At 45.8% G+C, this 21,438-nt stretch overlaps 1 protein-coding gene and 1 long non-coding RNA gene across 2 annotated transcripts in view; one reads left to right on the top strand and one right to left on the bottom strand.

The window, feature by feature from the left end:
- Positions 1-21,438, top strand: part of BSN (bassoon presynaptic cytomatrix protein) — a 454,766-nt gene that overhangs the window by 191,843 nt on the left and 241,485 nt on the right. The gene's annotated exons all lie outside the window — the stretch shown is intronic.
- Positions 4,308-15,894, bottom strand: LOC109318329. Its single transcript, XR_002103230.1, has 3 exons — positions 15,884-15,894; positions 15,820-15,827; positions 4,308-4,448 (listed from the first exon to the last, which is right to left on the bottom strand). It is a non-coding gene; the product is annotated as an uncharacterized LOC109318329 (long non-coding RNA).

The following is a 21,438-nucleotide window of genomic DNA, read 5'->3' as shown; positions in this document are numbered from 1 at the left end:
TTTCCCTCCCTACTAGCGTGCTCACCTCACCCCAAATTTTGGTATCATCAGCAAATTTAAACAGGTTGCTTTTCACCCCATCGTCCAAATTGCTGATAAAGAAATTGAACAGCGCGGACCCAAGGACCAAGCCCTGGGGGACTCTGCTGCCCGTTTCTCCCCAGGTCAAATATGACCCGTCCACCACCACCTTCTGAGTACGACCCTTCAGCCAATCTGCAATCCATCTGACTGTGTAGGCACCAATGCCACAGTCACCTAGTTTTTTAATGAGGATGGGGTAGGATATGGTGTCAAAGGCCTTGCTGAAGTCCAGAAAGACTACATCCACGGTGACACCTGCATCCAATGCTTTTGTGACCTGACCATAAAAGGCAATCAGGTTGGTCTGACATGACCTGCTCCTAATGAAACTGTGCTGGTTGCCCTTGAGCATCATCCCTGAAGCCAGCCCATCACAGATGTGCTCCTTGATGATCTTCTCAAAGAGTTTCCCTAGGATTGAGGTAAGACTAACAGGCCTATAGTTGCCCAGGTCTTCCCTCCTCCCTTTTTTAAAGATGGGGATCATGTCGGTTATCTTCCAATCATCTGGCACCTGGCCCGAGCACTATGAGTGCTCATAAAGCTGTGCCAAAGGCCCTGCAATAACCCCTGCTAGCTCCCCCAACACCCTGGAGTGGAGAGCATTTGGACCCACTGATTTGAACGTGTCCAGCCCCTCCAGAAGCTCTCCAACCCGGTCCTCCCCAACCTGAGGTCCAGAGGCGTTCCCCTTGAGTCTGTCTTGCATCACAGTGGGGAAGTCCCGTTCCATGCACAGGAAAACGGAGGTGAAGAACTGGTTAAAGAGGCCTGCCTTCTCCTCTGGTGCAACCACCAGATTGCCCAGAGAATCTTGCAGGGGCCCCACATTTCCCGGTGCTTTCTTCATCATCCCTATATATTTGAAAAAGGACTTTTTATTATTATTGATTTTGGATGCTAGTCCTAGCTCTATGTCCACCTTAGCTTTCCTGACAGCCCCCCTACAGGCCTGAGCAGAGGAGGTATTGTGAGGGAGTGGCGCCTAGGAGCGGCCGTGAACTCCCTAGTGCCCCCTACTGTCATGTTAGGGTGGACTCAGCACCCTCAGAATCTCGCCCGCCACGACTTTGCTGTTTAATAGGTTAAATAGGAGGCTGCCTTTGTTCCCCTAGTGAACAGTAAGTGTGTTCTTGCCCCTACTCCAAATGGGGTGCCTCTGTGCGCCCCTCCCTTAAGGGGTATGCGTGCCTCCAAACCTCCCCGTTAGCACGCCCCAAGCCTCGCAGCTGTTTCATGGGACGTTGTACAGTCCCCTGCCCCTCAGGTGCTCTCTCTCTAGCACCCTGGGCTCGTCGCCCACCTGGCACCCCCTGGGCCGGGCTTCTACCCACCGGCCTGTTACCGGCGCCCCAGACCTGTCTCTCCACTGTCCGGCTCCTACCGGCACCCCTGGGCCTGGCTCGTCGTCGCCGTGCCTGCTGCCCACTCTGGGGCCTATACCGCGCCTCTCGCGCTTCGCCCCCTCTGGGGCCTCGCCCACTCTGGGGCCTATACCGCGCCTCTCGTGCTTTGCCCCCTCTGGGGCCTCGCCCACTCTGGGGCCTATACCGCGCCTCTCGCGCTACGCGTTTCCCGCTCTTGGGGCTCAGGTGGCCATAGCCGTGCCTGGCCCCCTTGACTCTTTCTTGGATCTTTGCCAAGACTACCGGTTGGGCTCAGGCGGCCGGAGCCTTACCTGGCCTCCCCGACCCTACTGGGTCTTTATCAATCAGAGCCTGCCCCACTCTGGGGCCTGTGCTGTGCCTCTCGCGCCCGCCGCCACACTCTAGGGTCTGTGCCACGCCTCTCGCGCCCGCCGCCCCACTCTAGGGCCTGTGCCATGCCTCTCGTGCCTGCCGCCCCACTCTAGGGCCTGTGCCATGCCTCTCGCAGCTGGGGCTACAACCCCCACACAGCGAGCACCCCCCTGGCACTCCTTATACTGTGCCCGCTGTGGCACTGTGCCCCTAATGGGCACTGGGAACCCCCAAGCTGCTGGGGAATCCCTGTGAGGCCTCCTCACTCCCCTACAGCCTCACCCGGTCCTCCGGTGTAACTGTAGCACAACGCAAGCCACCTGGCTTCAACACAAAACACAGAGCCTCCTGCTCACAACACAAACACTGAGCCCCCACCAGGGCCTCCAACCCTACTTTCGTCAAGGGGCTCTCATCCCCAGCATCATTGCAGCCAGTCAGCACCACAAGGCTGCCACTACCAATTCAAGCTGCGGCTGCGGCTGCAGCTCCTGGGCCCAGGCCTCAGTTGTTATAAAGGGCCCGGCCCTGCCCCCTTCCGGTCACCTGACCGGCTGGTTGGCCTGGCAACCCACAGCTGCCCTGCCCTGATGATTGGCAGCTCTGACAACCCTCACCTGAGCTGCCCTGGTGACTGGCAGCTCACCTCTTCTTCATCTCAGGCACGGAGCACCCCAGTGCCTCCGTGACAGGTATACTCCTCTTTGGAGATAGCACCCCCTTCCACCAGTTGTACACCGCCTTTTTGGCAATCAGGCATTCCTGTACACCCTTGGTGAGCCAGGGAGGCTTTTGAGCACTCCTGCCCTCCTTGCATCTTGTTGGGATGGTCACCCCTTGGGCCCTGAGTATTGTCTCCTTAATGAACGACCACTCATCTTGGGCACTGAGTTCCCCTGCTCTCGAGAACCCCAGCACCTCTCCCACTAATCTCAACTCATTGAAGTTGGCCCTCTTGAAGTCTAAGGCTACCGCCTTGCTGCAGGCCCTTCACACCCTGTGCTGGATGGTGAATAAGGGGGTTATCTTTTGTTTCAGAGCCTTCTGTTTCATTTCAGATTTGGTGTTTCGGGTGTCAAAAAAGGCTGAAACACCTCCAAAATGAAACAGCTGCTGAAATTTTGCACAGCCCTAAGAATATTTTTTATTGTAAGGTTCAAGATGGCTCTAGAAAGCAGGGTCAACCTCTATGGCAGTACTGCTATGAAGTCATTCAACATAGACGTAGAAAGTTGCGAGGAGTTCACAGAATCCTATCTGATATGGTGGGAACATCTGACACTGGGTACAGCTCAATATGAAGTGGCTGTGGTCCAATGGATGGAAGCAAAGAGATAATTATAATAGATACATCAGTCCCATATTGGATTGGTATTGATATAAAGAAAATTAACTATATCAGATATCAGCCTTAAGTGACTGATAATTGGGCCAATAAATGCCTGTACTGTGTGCAGCAGCAGCACAGCATGTAGGCAGTGAAGACACAGCTCGCAGCATAGATAGCTGCCCCCAGCTGGTAAGTCTGGCAGGGGGAAGGGAAAGGGCATGGAGGGGGCAGATCAAGGCCTTGTTGGGAGGGAGGGAGGCAGGCAGAGGCTGGAACTGGAGTAGGGGCAAGCGCTGCCCAGTCAGGGTGGGTGGATAGGGTAGGAAGCCTCAGCTCATCCAGGGGCAAAGGATGGAGCAGGTTTTGTCCAGGGGGTGCAGGGGAGGTGCAGGCGGCTCCCACCAGTGCGCACAGCTCATCCACCGACTCCTGCTGCTGCTGCTGTCACTCATTCAGGAGGGCATGGGGCGGGGGCGGGGGGGATACCCCCGGATCTACACCAGGTAGGGCAGGCTGGGGTGATGGCTGTTCACCATGGAGCCTGGGCCACCTGGGTGGGGCACAGGGCAGGCACCAGTGCCACTGGGAGCAGGGGGATATGAAGGGGTTATCGTGAATTTTGTGGTGGTTGCAGCCCCCTCATAGCCCCCTCCCAGCAGCACCGCCCTCCGTCTCACACCCCACCTGGCCCAGGCTCCACCAGGAACAGGCCCCAGATCTGCATGGGGTGGACTGTGGCCAGGGCTGTTCCCAGCAGAGCCTGGGCCAGGTGGGTCATGGGATGGAGGGTGGTGCTGCTGGGAGGGGGCTACATGACGCACTGCAGCCACCCTGAAATTTGCCATAACCCCCTCATATCCCCCTTCTCCCAGTTCAGATCCAGGCCTGCCCCTCCCCCCCTCCCCCCCGTGGCCTTCTGGACAAGTGACAGCAGCAGCAGCGGGAGCCAGTGGATGAGTCAGTGGTGGCAGCCACCCCTGTCTCCTCCTGTGGCCTCCAAATGATCCCTGCTCTATCCTGCACCTGCCACACGAGCTGCAGCTTCATCCCAGGCCCACCCTCTCCTACTGGGCAATGTTTGCCCCTGCCCCAGCTCCTGCCTCCCTCTCTCACAGCAGGGCCTTGATCTGCCCCCCACCATGCCCCTTCCCTTCCCCATCCCCCCGCCCCTTCTCCTATCACACCAGACTTACCTACTGCAGGCAGTGTATTGGATATCAGATCGGTATCAGCCAATATGCCTCCTTAAATATCAGATATTGGTATTGGCCTCAAAAATCCCTATTGGTGCACCCCTAATATATAGCATAAGCTTTCCTTAGCTGGAGTTCACTTCATCAGATGCTGTAAAAGGAAGTGCACAGGGCAGTGTATAAAATGGAGAAAGTGATTTAAATATAAAAGGTGTGGAGGCCAGGTTAGGGGGGAACAGCCAGTGGTAGGAGAGGCAAACAGGCAAAGAACTTAGAGGAACAGGGGGGTCACTGAAGCTAATCCATAGTTTCTATTTAAACCATATTTAACACAATCCAGTTTGTGTATATTTTCTTGTTCTGTAACTGGTTTTTGAAAGAGTCAAAATCCAACTAAGGTACATGCCCAGGAGGCAGCACAGTTTTACACCATCCAGGTTACTGCATTTCCTGTAGCACTCCTTGCTGTCCTTTTGATGTGCAAGTTACTTTTCACTTCCTCAGGTTTAGAAAGATCTTCTCTGAATTTCATCTATTTTCAAAGTGAAGTTCCTTAGATGGATTACAATTTCTTTTGACTAGGTAGACCTATCTAAGAGGCAGTTTAAGATGGTAGAACATACCTGATAGGGGGAAGGTGACAAGGTAAAAGGAACCATAAACAATCCCCTCATTGTCACCATTTACCGCTACAGAAATAGTAATATAAAGCAATAATTTTGTAGGAAAGCAAATTATGGGGACACAAGAAATTTAGTGAGTTGGGTGTGAATGAAGAAAGTGTTAAAATGCACCAGCCTGAGAGAAGACTGGGGAGTTCTAATAGGTCTCATGATTAATATGCAATAGTCTAAATTGCCTCTGAAAAAAAAGAGTGAATAAGGAACAAGAAAAGCCTAATGTGGGTTCATTAGGGACTTTCTCAAGGATGAGATGTCTAAAAATAACCACGTGCTGTAAACAGAAGAAGTAAAGGCAACAAAATAAGAATTTAATGTGTACAGAAAAAGACAAGGAGCAGAACACGTTAAAGCTGCCATAATGTTTAGGTATATCAGAAATGTGCTTATAAATATCAGGAGGAAAAATGAAAAAATAAGCCCATTAGTAAAAACAAATATTCTAATTGTGTTTGATTTATCACTGGATTTCATATCATTTGCCCTCAAGTTAGGCCAGGAAGAGATTCTTATAAAATAGGGCTAAACTGTTCCTATAATGATATCTGCAAAGTGGCTAGGTATTTGCTGTAGTTCCAAACTGAAATGTTTCTTGTAGTTTGTGCCTCCTCAGCTTTGGAAATACTGGTTTGCAGAAAGGGGTGGCTGGCATATATCCCTTTGGGAGCTTTCAGTTTGACTGCCTCCATGGAGATCCCATTCTACCTTCCAAGGATGAATAGCATTGTTTTGCTTCTAGCCTCCACTTCTGTGTTCATGAGAAATGGGCTGAGGGCAGGAACAATGTCAAGAAATGCCTGTTCTGTGAGACACCATTACAACTCACATTGCAAATTCTGTTCTGCATTACATTCCCATGTCTCCCACTGGTGTCAGGAAAGCCAGTCAAAGTAAATGTGTTTCAGCCATTTTCTAAAGAAATATTCACTTACAAAAATTAGCTACCAAGAGGAAAAATAAACCACAAACTCATGCAAACCTAAGAACACCAGTTAAGAATCTATATATAATTCATATGCTAATTCATATATAACCTTAACTATCCCCCTGTACAGATGCATCTTGTAAATTTATCTGTTGAGGCCAGGGAGCATTTGACTAAAGGTCAGGAAACTCATGCTAGGAAATCTTTTAATACATTGTTTAACCATGAGTGAAGATACACAGCACAATTATTATGGAGAAATTTCCACTCCTCCCCTGATTTTATTCTGTTGTAAGAAGTGGGCCTGTGGCTAGCTCTCCTAACTTGGCTGCCTGCAGTGGATGATGTTACAGTGCCTGAAAACTACACAGGAGATGCATCCAGACATGCATTTGATCCAAGATCATTTTACTTGTGAGTAAACTACTTGTGAGTAAATGCTTCTGGGCAGGCATCAACACATGCAGGGATGTGGGAGAGATTTGCTGCATGTAGCAGCAAACTACTCCCACTTCCTGAGGCACTGCAGTGGGCCCCTGCAACCACAAGGGGGGAGCTCAAGGCTCCCCCTGAGTGCTAGTCCACAGGCTGGCATAGAGCATTGGTCCAAGAGAAAGCTGTCTCCTGGCCAGAGCTGGGACATTGCTCCCTGTCCCCCAAGGGGGGCAGGGGGCGCTGCCTGCCATCAGGGTGGGGACAATGTCCCCCTGCCCTCACAGCAGGGAGCTCCCGGTCCCAGCCCCCTGATCAGAGAAGGGGACTTGGAAAAAGCTGCAGGGGAGGGTCAAGTCCCAGCCCCCTACCCTGACCTGTTGGTGGGACAGCTAGCAGCAAGCTGGAGGCTGGGCTGGGATTCCCCACTCAGCTGGGGGCTTACTACTAGCTGCCCCACCAGCTGATGGGGCAGCGGGCTGGGACCACCCCACCATTGCAGCTCTTTTCAAGCCCCAGGCCTTGATCGCCTGATTGAGGTGTGGGTCTGGGACCTGCCCTTGCTCCATGATCACAGGGTGGGGGCTAGAAAGCCTGTTCCCCTCTCAGCTCTGTGAGCATGGAGCTGGGTGGGGAACAGGCTGGAGAGTTTGTTCCCTGCTCAGCTCTGTGAATATGGAGCTGTGTGGGAAACAGGCTGGGGAGCTTGTTCCCCACCCAGCTCTGTGAATTCTTATCTCCCAGCACCAGGTCTGTTGTTATGGGGCTCAGGCTGGGAGATAAGGATCTTCCAGCCCAAGTTCCAGGACCATGGAGCGGGTGCTGGGAAATAAGGATTGCCCAGCCCAAGCCCTGTGACTGTGAAGCTGGCACTGGGAGATAAGGATCTCCCAGCACTGCCCCACCACTGTGGAGCTGGCTTTGGAAGATAATGATCTCCCAGCCTCCTGCTCTCCAATTGTGATGGCAAAGCAGAGGCTGGGAGATGAAGATCTCCCAGCCACTGCTCCCTGATCATGATCTCAGAGCTGGGGGCTTGGAGCTCCTTGCTCCCAGACCAGAGAGACCTAGTCCCTGTCTGAACTCCAGTGGCAGAGCCTGCCCCAGCAGCAGGCAGCTCCTGGGAGCAGAGAGCAATCTCTCATGCCTTGGTAGCTGGCTGTCCAGGAACAGATTTGCTCCTGGTCAGGTATCTATAGGAGCACTACTGCGCAGTAACTACTTGCAAGTAAGTTTGCTGCTTGCATTTGCAGGTAGTGAATTTACTTGGTATTAGTTAAGTTAACTATATAGTATCTGCATGTATAGACACACATGCTTACTGCGCAGTAAACTATGCTACTTCACAGCAAAGCATCTCGTGTAGACATGCCCAGTGTGGAACTGATTTGCACTGAGAAAGTGCTACCCCAAATTAAATCGAGTAGGGAAGTGGATGCATATGTTCCATGTAGTAAATTTCCCACACAATAAAGCTGCTGCAAATTTTTCAAGGGGTAATTTTACCCTGGATTTGACTGATTTACAAAAAATAAAATGCAACCTGACAGCTAACAAAATTAGTATAAGCAAAGAATAGGAAGGGTTGATGTTCCTGAAAAATATAGTGTGTGTTAGTCTCTGCAAAATGAATTTAAGAAAGCAGGGGAGGATGAAATTCATCAAAAGTTACTGAAAGAACTAACTGAAGAAATCTTGGAGCTAGTGGAAATAATGTTTTCAGGATTCCAGACAACTGGAGAATGATTAACATAGTGCTCTGCTTCAAGAGGTAGGACACAGGAATTAAAGACTGATCAACCTGACCTGAATACCTGGGAACCTCCTAGCATGAATTATAAAATGGTAGATTGATAAACATCTGCAAAGAGAGTGATCATTAGCAATCAGCATGGTTTTGTTTAGAACAAAAATATACCAAATCATTTTGATTTCCTTTTTTAACAGGTTGACTAGTTTGTTGGATGAAGGGATTGAAATGGGCATAAAATACTTGAAATTAGTAATATATTTATCAAAGTCTCATAAGACATTCCTATATGTAATCTGGAGGGAGGTGGATTAGACTAAGTAATATTAGATGGACACGTCATCAGCTGAATAACTGCAAGCAAATAATAGCAGGAGATCTCAAGTGGGATTCCACAAAGATCTGTTCTGAGTTTGCTGCTGTTTAACGTTTTTGTTAATAATGGTGCTATTTAACATTTTTATTAATGACTTGGATGGATAAAAACAGAGATTCCTCTCTTCAGGAGGATATTAGAGAGATAAGAAGTGTAATTGTAGGTAATAGTCAAGATAAGTCAGAATATCAAGAATTCAAAACAAATATCATGAACAGAAATAAGCACCTGAGCAAAGATAAAATGTATAAGTGCTTCTACGCAAATGGCAGAAGCCTAAAAATAAGATGGGTGAACTAGACTGCATGGTATTAAATGATGATTTTGATACAATAGACATCTTAGAGGTTTGGTGGAAGAACAGTAATCAGTGGAATACTGTTCTAACAGGTCGTATCTACACGTCTCCCTACATCACTGTATGATGCACTATGGCAACATAGCAATCATGCAGATTTATATGTAATCACTTGCTACATCACGGTAGCAGCACGCTCCCTGCTTATAGCATGCCACTACAGTGACATAGTGACATACTTCCAAATATGGTGGCATAATTCTGAAAGGAAGTACTAAAGCATGGCACCATAGCAGTGTTGCTGTATGGCAATGCATAGACACGCCTACAGGTTACAGACTATATAGGAATGATAGAGTGGGATCTGCAGGTGGAAGAGTGTATGTTAAGGTTAATATAGATAGTAACAGCATGAGAACCTTACCTGAAAGGAAAACTACCATAATATTCCTATGGGTATAAATTCTGTACTTAAATAAAAAAAATATGGTATTAGAATTGTACTACCAACCACCTGATCAGGAAAGTGAAAGTGATACGAAATGCTCAGGAAAGATTAGAGGAGCTGCTAAAATGGGACAACCAATGATAATGGGCGACTTTGTCTATCATCAGAGAGACTGGTAAACATCTCATAAGGGTAAGATGTGGAGATAAAATTTCTGGATATGATAAATGACTGCTTTCTAGAATAACTCATTTTGGAACCCAAAGAGGAGAAGCGATTTTAGTCCTAATCCTAAGTAACACACAGGACATGGTTAAAGAGGTATCTGTTGGTGAGTTACTCTGTAATAACAACCGTAACATAATCACATTTAATATTCTAATGAGAGAGATAAAGCCAAAAAAAGTCTACCATGCTAACATACAACTTTAGGGAGGGAAATCACACAAAAATGAGAAAGTTCAAAAGAAGTTTAAAAGAGCAATAAAAAATATAAAAGACCTGCAGCTTTGAAGCTGTTTAAAAATAGCTTATTAGAGGCTTAGAAAAAGTGTATATCACAAATGAAAAAGGATACAAAGTGGTGCAGTAAAAGCTCTGCATGGTTTAATAGGAAAGTTAAGGAGGCCATTCAGGGCAAAAGGCATCCTTCAGGAAATGGAAGGCATGCCCAAATAAGGAAAACAGGAAAGCCTACAAACTCTACCAGGTCAAGTATAAAAGCAAAATAAGGCAGGGCAAAAAAGAGGTTGAGGAGCATCTAGCAGAAGGTGCTAAAATTAATAATAAAAACTTTAAAATATATATCAGAATCAGAAAGAAAACTAGAGAATTGCTAGGACCATTAGATGACCAAGGTATAAAAGGTGCACTTAGGGATGTTAAGGCCATAGCAGAGAAGCTAAATAAATTCTTTGCATCAGTGTTTACTGCAGAAGATACTTGGGAAATTCCTATGCCAAATCAATCCTTTTGAGTAGATGGGTCTGAAGAGTTGGAACATGTTGGCAATGGATTTATAACCCAGATACCTTATTCCAGGTGGACCCAAACCCTCAGACCGACCACAACTTCTTCCATTTAATAATAGGCAACCCCCCCATCCTATACCTATCAGTTCTACAGTTTGCAGGGGTGTGTGAGCTTCACCCCATGGCCAGCATGCAAGCTTCACCCTGTGGTTCTTTCTTGAATGTCAGCAGTCTTGGAGTTTGAGGGCTGAGACCCACCCCCACAATAGGGTAGGTGAGACAAGCTGATGGTGCACCCTCTGTCCATGGTCACCACACATTCCCTTTTCAGGGACCACCCATTGCTCTGAAATTCCTCCTTTTGTATTCTTTCTCCTCTGATGATTCTTCATTTGCAGGTACCATTGATTGGTTTTCCTGAGGTCATCATATTGACCATGTTCTGTTCTGTCAGCATATTCCTTTATTCCAACAAACCCATCACATGCATGCATCTTAATTTGGTCATTTACTGGTGTCTTAATTTGGACATGCCCCAACCTCCTATTTTGGTATGTCTACCAAAACTGGAAATCCAAGGGGCTCTGCAGTTGGTCACTGTGACCTAGCCAATGCTGCAGAGTCCCTTGTCTTTGCTATAGGTTTTCAGAGAACACTGTACAAATTTCCCAGCCTGTTTGGCCACTGGCCTCAGATCCAGTGTCTGCCTTGAAGGCTAAGACCATGAAACTTTGTTACAAACAGGCTTTTAGAAACCAATTAACCCTTGCCATTCCCCCAGACCATTGTTCTAATGCAATATCTGCTTTACCTACAAGCCAATTCCTAAAAGCAAATCTCTAAATAGTATTTTTTAGCCATCGAACCACAGTGAAGTGACAAAAGAGGAAGTTTTAGAACAAGTTAATAAATACTAAACAGTCACCAGGACCAGATGGCATTCACCCGAGAGTTCTGAAGGAACTCAAAGGTGAAATTGCAGCACTTCTTCTACAAATATGTAACTTATCATTACAGACAGCATCCAGACCAAAGAACTGGTGGGTTGCCAATATAACAACCACTTTCAAAAAGAGCCCTGGAGGCAATCCTGGGAACTACAGACCAGTGAGTCTCACTTTCATACCTAGCAAGTTGGTAGAATCTATAACAAAGAATAAAATCAACAGTCACAGAAATAAATATGATTATTTATGATCCAGATACTTTGTTTTGGGCGAACCCAAACCCTCAGACTGACCATGACCTTTATATTCAATAATAGGCAAATTTTATTAATCCACAGTGATAGCAGATAAGAATAATGCAAACAGTCCTATATCTACCAGTCCCAGGGTTCACAGAGTCAAGGCACATCTGGCCAGTATGCGAGCTTTACTTTGAGGTTCTCTCTTGAATGTCAGATGTCAGCAGCCTGGAGGTTGGAAGCCGAGCTCTCCCCACCCGTTCCCCCCAGTGGGGTGGGTGTGATGGACTAGTGGCATGCCCTCTGTCCATAGTACCCTCAGATTCCCCTCTCAGGGACACTTTGCTGCTCTGAAATCCATCCTTTTGTATTCTTTTTCCTCTTCTGATGACTCTTCACTCTTGGACATCGTTGATTGGTCTCCCTGTGGTCATCATACTGTCCACTTTCTGTCCTGTCAGCATATTCCTTTGTTTCACAAACCCATCACATGCACACATCCTAATTTGGGCTTTACCAGTTGCTCCTAATTTGGTCCATCTACCAAAAGCAGAAAACCCAAGGGCTCTGCACTTGGGCACCGTAACCTGGTGCCAATGCTGCAGAGTCCCTTATCTCTGTTATGGAACAGTGTGGTACATATCTTCAGTTTCCCAGCCTGTGTATCTGCTTGTTCCTTGCCTGCAGTGGGTGGGTCTTGAAGGAAACTGTCACAAACAGGCTTTTAGAAATCAATTAGCCCTTGCTGTTGCCCTGGACCATTGTTCTAATGCATATCTACTTTACTTACAAGCCAGTTCCCAAAAACAAACCTATAAATAGCGTTTTCTAGCCATCAGGAAGGTCCTTTGTGGATTGAGAGCGGGTTAAAAGTTAAAGCTAAATGGTCGCTTTTGAAGATGGAGGGATGTTAAAAGTGTGGTCCTGCAAGGATCTATACTGGGCCCAATTAGGTTCAATGCTTTCATCAGTGTCCTAGAAATGAGGGTGCACAGTGAAATCTTCAAGTTTGCAGTTGATACCAAATTATTTTGGGTAGCCAAGTCCCCAGCTGATGGAGGGGATCTGCAGAAAGATCTCACTAAGCTAAGTGAGTGGGCAAAAGAATGGCAGATGAACTCTAGTGTCAACAAGTATAAGGTAATGCACATGGGGAAAAATAACCTCAACTGTACATACACAATCCTGAGTTCTGACCTAGCTGTTTTGACTCTGGAAAGAAACCTTGGAGTCACTGGGCACATCTACATAGGATGTGTTAATGCACATTAGCCTAATTTAATGTGCATTATGGGCATGCATCTACATGTGCACACCCTTAATGCACATTAAAAATTGCAAAATTAGGCTAATTGTGCCTAAATTTGATACCTGCAAATGCAGGTATCAAATCTAGGTGTAATTAGTTAAAGTGCATTAACACGTGTAGACGTGACCCAACATTAACTTTAGTGCCAGGTCTGCCCAGCCAATAGGGACACGTGGCAGGGCTGCAGGGACTTGGCACTAATTTTTGTGCAAGTGAATTAACTTTAGTCCCAAGTCCCTGTACCTCTAGACACATGCCAAAAATTGCTTAATGTGCATTAGCTTAATGTGCATTAAATTTAGTTGCGCTTAAATGCACCTTTAGACATGCCCATTGTAAGTCATTTTAGTCCTCTAAAACTGTCAGCTCAGTGTGCAGTGGTGACCAGTAAAAAACAAAAAAAGCCAATAAAATGTTGGGCATCATTAAAAATGGAATTGAAAACAAAATAGAGAACTTATAAACCCATGACATGCCCACATCTTGAATACTGTGTGCAGTTCTGGTCCTCACATCTCAAAAAGGATTTAGTGGAATTAGAAAAGGTACAGATAAGGGCAACGAAAATGATCAGTGGCCTGGAGCAGTTGTCAGAGAGACTAAAAAAGCTAAGACTCTTCAGTTTGGAAAAGAGAAGGCTGAAGGGGGATATGATAGAGGTCTATAAAATCATGAAGGTTGTGAACCAAGTGAACAGGGAACTGTTATTCACCAAGTCCCAGAATACTAGAATTAGGGGGAACCCACTGAAATTAGTAGGTGACAGGTTTAAAAGTAACAAGACAAAATACTTTTTATGTAACGTGTAGTTAATGTGTGGAATTCATTGCCACAGGAGGTGATGGAGCCAGATAGCATAGCCAGGTTCAAAAAGGCATTAGATAAATTCATGGATAATAGATCTATTAATGGGTATTGAATAGAACATTTAGAGATGTCTTCCCTGGCATCTCTAAACCTATAATGGTGGATACCAGGCAGAATATTTAATAGGGGATAAATCACTCTAGATATATTCAGTTCAATGTTCTTCCTGTATAGTATCCACTTTTGCCACTGTTGGAGACAGGATACTGGGCTAGATGGACTAGTGTTAAGCCTGACCCAGTATAGCACTTTTTATGTTCTTAAATCTGCAGATGACACAAAACTGAGGGGTTGCAAACACAGTGGGAGATGGAATTAGAATGCAAAAGCATCTTGATAAACTTGATAGCAGGGATACAAAAAACAAAATGAAATTCAACAAAAGCAAATGTAGGTTGTTGCATCTAGAGAAGGAAAACTAAATGCACAAATACAAAATAAGGGATAGGGAGTGACACTGCTGAGAGTTCCAGAGATTCAAACTCATTGTGAGTGAACAATGTGGTGTGTCAAAAAAAGCAAATGTGGTTTGTAGTTTTATGCAAGACACAAAAAGTGACAGTACCACTCTACTTGGTACTGGTTAAGTCTCAGCTCAAATATTGATTCTGTGATTCTAATGGAGAGGACATGATGAGGAGGAAGAATTGTAGGAGTGCTGGAGGAGTGGGAGGTAATGTTAGGTGAGGCAATGGGATTATTTATGGAGGCTTGAAAAGCCGCTTGAGATGGGTGCTTCTGAGTCAGAATATGATATGGTACACGGCCTCCTCTACTCTGTCTGTCAGCAGGTGTGTCTACACGAGACGCTAGGTTGCTTGGAAAGACCTGTGCAGTGTCAGGACTTAGCAGTAACGCCAGTTACTACACAGTCATTTAGTACTTGCTTTAGTACTTGCAGTAACAAGTATTACTTGCAGATGCTGTGGAGCTAGCTGAGTGCCATCAGCTACAGTCAAGGCAACTGACTGCTTGCCTGGAACAGAGCATGTATGTGAGTGTAGATTGCCAATGGGTATTTGTGATTTTGGTGTGGCCAGAGGCCACTTCCTTGTGACCTGTTGAGCTGTGGGGGTCTATTTAAGAAGTGCATCTCACAGCACTGAAGTAATGATAGTTCTGTGTGATACTGAAACAAACCAAAGATCCAAACCCATGGAAACTGCTCTGATTAGTCATGCACATGCTTAATGTCACTGTGGAACAATCCCTGTTGAGTTACTAAGGGAGAGGTACAAATGCATTGCAGGGTCATCTGTGATATCTACAACTAAACCACTTCAAGGTTCTTGACCTGTTTTAGTAACACAAGTATAGGGCAGAATTCTGTTGCCCTGTGTGCACCTAAACAGCAATATTCTAGCCTTGTAAGTGGTCTTTTTGGCACTCAGACACAGTTTGCAGTTCTATTACCCATGCAGCATGGACACAGAAGCATATGCACCTATGCTGAGCATGCTCAATAGGCTACACAGTGGTTGGGAAACTATGTAGATGCATATGCAGTTGTAGCTGGGCAAAAACCCAGGACTATCAGGCAGGGGGAGAAGGAGGGCCCGCCCATGTTCTAGGCCCAATAGCTGAGTGGAGGAGGTAGGGAAGGAAGAAGACTGTCTTGTGTTTTAGCTGTAATACGGGGCGGGCAATTATTTCAGGCAGAGGGCCATTTACTGAGTTTTGGCAAGCTCTCAAGGGCTGCATTGGTAGTCCCGCCCCTTGACAAGTGCCCCACCCCCTGGTTACCATCTTGTGACTGGAAGTCCCACCCCCTAACTCCTGACCTTTGCCACCAGAAGTCCCTCCCCCTGCCCCCAGAAATACTCCAGATGCCACCCGTGGGCCCTATTTTTCCCACCCCTGCTGTAGTGTTCACTCACTTGGGAATCAGGAGATCCATGTTATAGGCCTCCATCACCAAAAGGGCATTTGAACTTGTTTCTCTCTGATTTCTTTCCCCACTTTGGAGCTCTAACCACCAACCATGTACTAATGGGCAATCAACAGGGCAATTAGGACAACCAATTAGCAGTTATCTAATTATCCTGAAATTGCCAGAGGTGATGGGCAGACTACTCTTACTAAGCGTAGGCCTACAGCCCAACCCCACCTAGCTCATGATAATTGGGGAAACCACACAAAACCACAAAGGACACAAGTTAGAGGGGTAATAATTAAGTATATTATGAACAACAAACCATAACAACAACAACAAGAGCAACCAAATTTTTTACGTACAACACTGAACACTAAGCAAGAAGCAGTGTTGCTCTCTGTTTCGAATGTAGCCAACACAACATACCATCTTTTGCTCTTCGTACACTACTCATCCACACAGATCATGCTTATGCATAAGGGGTTCATAAGTTCAAAATGAACCTTCTCTACTGCAGGTGTATGAGGTCATCAGGTATATCAATAACACATATGAACTGGTAACCAGCACACAACCACCAATATCCCAGGAGAGTACGGTTGCACTCAGTGTGCCATTTACACATGCAATTATGCATTATCTCAGAGAACAGAGATGTTGGCAGCATACTTAAATTCAGCATTTGATTCAGTTTAAGAATTTTTTCTACAATTTAAAAAATTATGCTTGCTTTAATACACTTCCCATCTGGGTACTCACCAATGTCCTGAGTTGGACCCAACCACCAGGAAGCATCCAGATACATTTCTAGCTCTAGCCTCCAGAGCACATTCATTAGGTATGGATCCTTGTCTGGGATTTTTTTGGGGGGGTGTAGGACCCCACAGTCAAGCTACTGTGGGGCCTGAAACCCATGCTGAATTTTCAAGTTTCTCCAGATGCCTATGCACACTTTTCCCAGAGCTCTACCGTTGGAGGCACCTTGGTTTATAGTTTAACTCTTCAGGGAACAGAGAAGACTAAGAACACAGGTCTTGCACCATAAGTCTGAAACACACGTGCGCGCATGCAGACACACACACACACACACTTTACTCATAGACAGCATAACAAACACCTGAACACCATTCCCCAACTCCTGAGAATCCTGGAGTTTGATTAGTGTTCTAGGCAGAAGACAAAGCCTCTCTTACCCCTACTTCTCTAGCTGTGTCTTTAGAACAGCTTACGTAGAGGCTGTGGGATCAACATATGTGTCTATTTTGTATCCAAAAAAGTAATCGGGACTTGTGGTAGAGGTGATATCTTTTATTAGACTAACCAGATATTTACAGAAAAAAATAATAATAATTGCAGGCTTTCGGGCACAAACACCCTTCATCGGGCATCAGAGAAAAGATTGTAAAAGTTCTCCCGGGTGGAAATGAGAGTTCATATTTCATAGGAGAATTGAAGGTTGTAAAATCTCCTGTTTGAAAAAGTTCATTTTATATGCAGATTAGGCTCAGAGAAAAGTTGGAATAGTCTGTTTACCTTGAAGTTGTTTGCTGGTAAGCAGGATGTAGTCATATTTCCTTCTGGTTATTGTGTTTCATATTTCACATAGGAGTACATAGATGCGATCTCTTCTGGGCAGGCATTTCTTATCTGGTAAGGTGTCTCTGAGCTCTGTTGTGAGGTCCTGTGATGATGCAAATTACTTCAAACAAAGGCAAGAGCAGTATCTCAGGTTTCAGATGGTCAAAGTTGCTTCCTCCTTGTAAAATTATGCAGATTTTATTTAGTATCCTGGCACTAACAATTGCTTAGCTTGCTGTTTTTTCAGTATTGAGTATGAGATGACAGTTAAGGTTTGTGTTGTGATGTGAAGAACACAGTGTACAACTCATCCTATACAACTGCAAGGGCCATTTGAGACTTAGAACTGCCTTAGCCTGCATCAGCAGCATGATAGGCCCTAGAATAAGGAAGGCAAAAGCTACCTCTCAGTCGCTAATCCAGTGCTAGTGCCAGCACAAGAATAAATCCGGCTGTACGTCTTCAAGGCCGTTCCCCTGTGTAGGCTTCATTTACCTCTGATCTCACCTCTCCCTGTACCCTCACTTTCTCCACTGTACTCTGGCACTTCATGATTCCTGTCCCCAGTCAAATCTTTTTCTATTACTAGAATAAGTTTCTCATTCCTTTCAAAGCCTCTTTAAAATGCATGTCAAAGCTCCAGTTCTGAATGCTACCTACAGCATGTGAATTGTTGACCCTCTCTAGCCTAGCATATCTTGTTACCATGTCTTCCCTTCTGACCTTTCCTGCTGCCATCACCTACAGCTGTACCTTCCACAGGTAACATAGCTGCTGTTGGAGCTGCCATACATTGGAAAATTATATATATATATGATACAGAGTGCACATGTCTACACATGCATTTACACCGGCTTAAATATACTGCTCAGTAAGTTACTGCGTAGTAAGCAGGAATAGGCTGATGTCTACACATTCAGGTGTTAAAGGATATTAATGATGCGTGTGGACTGACTTGGGACTAAATCCCAAGTCAGTCCACACACACAGTGTTACTGCACAGTAAGACATCTACACGTGTGTTACTGCGCGGTAACTAATTGCACATAAATTTGATACCTGTATGATGCAGGTATCAAATTTACACTCAGGTCAGCATAAGCTGCCATATTTACTGCACACTACGGGCATGTATATGTAGACACATGCCTGTACTGCACAGTAATTTCAGGTACTGCACAGTAAATGCAGTAATTTCAGTTACTGCACAGTAAACGGAACCAACTTCCAAGCAAAGTGGTGCTGGCTCCTACCCTGGAGGTCTTTAAGACAAGGCTTGACAATCACCTTGCTGGGGTCGTTTGACCCCAGTACTCTTTCCTGCCATGGCAGGGGGTCGGACTCGATGATCTGCTCAGGTCCCTTCTGACCTTACTAACTATGAAACTATGAAATGTGCAGTGTGTTGTAAATAGCAATGAATAAGCTATGCAAGCTTCTAACTGGGCCTTACTGGAAGTGAGCAGCAAACTTCAAAGACATCTGCACTTGCTTGGCTCAGCACAATGTTCTGAATATTCACACTCAGAGAAGTGGCTCCTGCTCTTCAGGAAGTGTATGTTTTATTGAGGAATAAAGTTGTCCATTAAAATGGTTATTTCTGGGCTTGCTGGCTGGCCTGAGTCACAACTGTAAATGAAAATTCTGTTATTAACCTACAGAGTAACAGCAAGGTAGCCGAATGCAACTATCAGAGAACAGGACCTGTGTTAGCATATGGTCTAGTAACACTGAAATAGCTAAACTTAATGTACCTGAAAGGAGTAGCCTCTGTTACACTACAGAGCTGGATATTAGGTAAAAGCAGCATCTCTGCTGCAGAGTAAGAAGTGCTAAGCACCTATAACTCCAGCTCAAGCCACTGGGAGTGCTTTCGGAGAACAAGCCTTTCTCATGGAGGTAGAGACTTGAAAGAGAATCAGCTGGCTGAGGCTCAGCTTGGAAAAGACAGAGGTGACATATATTGGCAGTGGTAAGTGTTTTAAGGAATTGGCAGGCCCCTGACAAGATGGTTCTTAGCCTCAAGTTCTCATTGTCATAATTTCTGCCTCTGTATTCCAAGAAACACCTCTGGTTGGCTTAAAGTCCTGTCTTCTCTGCCAGTTATTTTTGGTTCCCAAAGAAGCCATATTACACAAAAGCACATGGTCATGCAAAACCAAAACCAAAATAAATTCTGAAACAAAACAAAATCAGATATACATCTATTAGTATTTAGTTTTATGAATGTCTGTGAGGCAAAGCACTCTACTATCCTTTAAAAAACCAACCAGATGAGATATTGAAACCCAAAAATAGAAGGACCAGGGTATAAAATGTATTTAAGTGCCTGAAGATGCAGATAGAGACCTGTTAGGATTTTTAAAAGAACCTAGGCACTTAACTTCTATAGGGGTGTATCTACACAAGATACTTAACTGTTCAGTAGACTAATCTACTGCACAGTGGGCACATCTACACAAGGCACTACATCACCGTAACAATGCGCTATGGTGACGTAGTGTCAGCAGTCATCAATGCACTATGGTGACATAGCGTCAGTGGTCAAAAACCATGACACTGCAGCTACATCACTGTAATGACACACTCCCTTGGTATAGCACCTGGCTAAGGTGATGTAGCAGCTAAAAATAACTGCGCTGAATGGACAATGCAGTATGGACTGTTACTGCGCCATCATTTAGTATTCAAAAAGGAAGTACTACATAATGGCGCAGTAACAACAGTGCTATAGGAGCATGTGTAGATGTGCCCAAGAAAGTGTTAATCTCCTCATGTGCACCATTTACTGTGCAATAAGTTAGTCTACTGTACAGTTAGCTACTACCTGTAATTACAGGTAGTTAACTAACTGCACAGTAGATACTGTGCAATAGCGCATATTTTGATACTAACCAGGAGTAAATTTGCTCCCAGTCAGCCCCAACACTAAGGGGACAAGGAACTCCCCCAGCCCTAGTATTGTTCAGTTCCCAGCTCTACCCAGAAGCCAGAAGCTGAGCAGCACTGGGACAGGGTAGGTCTTTGCCCCTTCCCTCCACACACTCTGCCCTGGTGTTGCTCGGGTCTGCCGAGCAGTGTCAGGACTACGGAGCTCTCTGCTTCCCCATGCAACCAGGGGCTGGCTGGCTGGGAGCTGTCCTACTTCTGGGGTAGTTCCCAGAAGCAGGACAGCTCCCAGCCAGCCCCTGGCTGCTCAGGGAAGTCCTGCTGGGCATGGGGTTATCCTGGGGTTGCCAACTCTATTTGAATCTATTCTGGGAGATTTCATCACATGATGTAATGACTGATCTACTGTACTGAACAGACTTTACATCAGGAAGGCAAATGCACATTACAACGATATTTTAAAAACCCACTGCACTACTGTATAAATTGGATTTAATATTTAATATTTATTTTAATAAATGCCACATCATTTATCTCCTTGGTGACTCTCAGCAGCCTCCTGGAGAGTTATATCTAATTCCTGGAGACTCTAGGACAATCCTGGAGGGTTGGCAACCCTAGGCTGTCCCCATGGGGCCAGGAGAGCTCTGCAGCACCAGCTGTCTCCTGGTCCCATGGACTTCAGGACCTCTCATGATGTGTAGGGGGCAAGGAGACAGCTGCCGCTGCAGCTGACAGAGATCTCCTGGCCCTGTGCACATGGGGAGTGGTCCCATGCTCCCTGCCAAACCCTGGGTTAGCATCCCAAGGGAGCCTGGATCTCCTCCTGGCTTCTGCAGAGGGCCAGAGCAGGGTAAGAGCAGCCCTGTACTGGGTTGCTCCTGTTGGGAGCAAATTTGCCCCCCACAGGGAGCATGTGTAGACGTGCTCCCAGAGACAGCTTACTGCACAGTATTTGACTGCGCAGTAAGTTTTTATAGCATTAATAGCATGTGTAGGCACACCTAGAAGCCAGGCACCAGGACTGATTTGGAAATTCCACTAGGTACCAAATTTCATTATTAGGCACCTAAGTACCTTTGAAAATCTGGCCTTAAGAGCAAGGTAACACCGGAGAACTGTAGTTAAACAGGGAATCTGACTTCCAGACCAGTGACATAATCACTAGTCTGTCTTTCCTCTCACAACACCCAGCTTTGGAACTAATGGCCTCTCAGTCTCTTCCTCGAGTCCCCCCAGCCTGCCCTCACAGTAGATGTTCATGAAATGAAACAAGAGCCGTCCCCTTGACAGTGTTCACCTACCAAGCACAGAGAGAGGCTGAGTGAAAGAAAAAAAACATGACATCTAAGCAAGAGGGAACTCCATTCTGAGAGGAGGTGTTTTTGCGATTGGATATTATCTTTGTTTAAAAAAGGGTGTGGGGGGTTAACTCCTAAGTGTATAATAGAACACCAAAGAATAGCCACCATTACAGCCATTTTGACTAATTGAATTTCTTTTCCATAAC

The sequence above is a fragment of the Crocodylus porosus genome, unplaced genomic scaffold (assembly GCF_001723895.1).
Source record: "Crocodylus porosus isolate Cpor-Errol unplaced genomic scaffold, CroPor_comp1, whole genome shotgun sequence".
NCBI classification, from domain to species: Eukaryota; Metazoa; Chordata; order Crocodylia; family Crocodylidae; genus Crocodylus; species Crocodylus porosus.
The sequence above is the reverse complement of the archived record's forward strand: the minus strand, read 5'-3'. Positions and strand labels throughout refer to the sequence as shown.